The sequence below is a fragment of the Tachypleus tridentatus genome, chromosome 5 (assembly GCF_004210375.1).
Source record: "Tachypleus tridentatus isolate NWPU-2018 chromosome 5, ASM421037v1, whole genome shotgun sequence".
Taxonomy (NCBI): domain Eukaryota; kingdom Metazoa; phylum Arthropoda; class Merostomata; order Xiphosura; family Limulidae; genus Tachypleus; species Tachypleus tridentatus.
Window position 1 is genome coordinate 53,226,707 of NC_134829.1, and position 578 is coordinate 53,227,284.

Below are 578 nucleotides of genomic sequence, written 5' to 3' on the forward strand. Positions count from 1 at the left end.
ACGTCATTAATCTATGTGATTGACCATTTAATAACGTCATTAATGTATGTGACTGACCATTTAATAGCGTCATTAATCTATGTGACTGACTATTTAATAACGTCATTAATCTATGTGACTGACCATTTAATAACGTCATTAATATATGAGACTGACTATTTAATAGCGTCATTAATCTATGTGACTGACCATTTAATAACGTCATTAATCTATGTGTCTGACCATTTAATAACGTAATTAATCTGTGTGATTGACCTTATATGACGCCAAAATATCTTTTAATGGTATTTGGCATTTATGCTTAGTTCTTATATATCATCGATTTCGTGAGTTGTATTTTTATGCACTAAACTGAAAAACGAATCTTGTAACAATAAATAAAATGATACATCTGTCACGAGACCTTTCTTTGTGCCCGTAAACCAACTGGTATTTTATGAATAGATAAAAATGTCAGGAATTTTAGAAATATTTCTAAAAATAAACTATGAAGTTCTTATAAATATTAAACGGTATTTAGACACTTTTCTATTAAATTATTTTAAAATAAATTTAAAACAATAAAAACGAATGCAAAA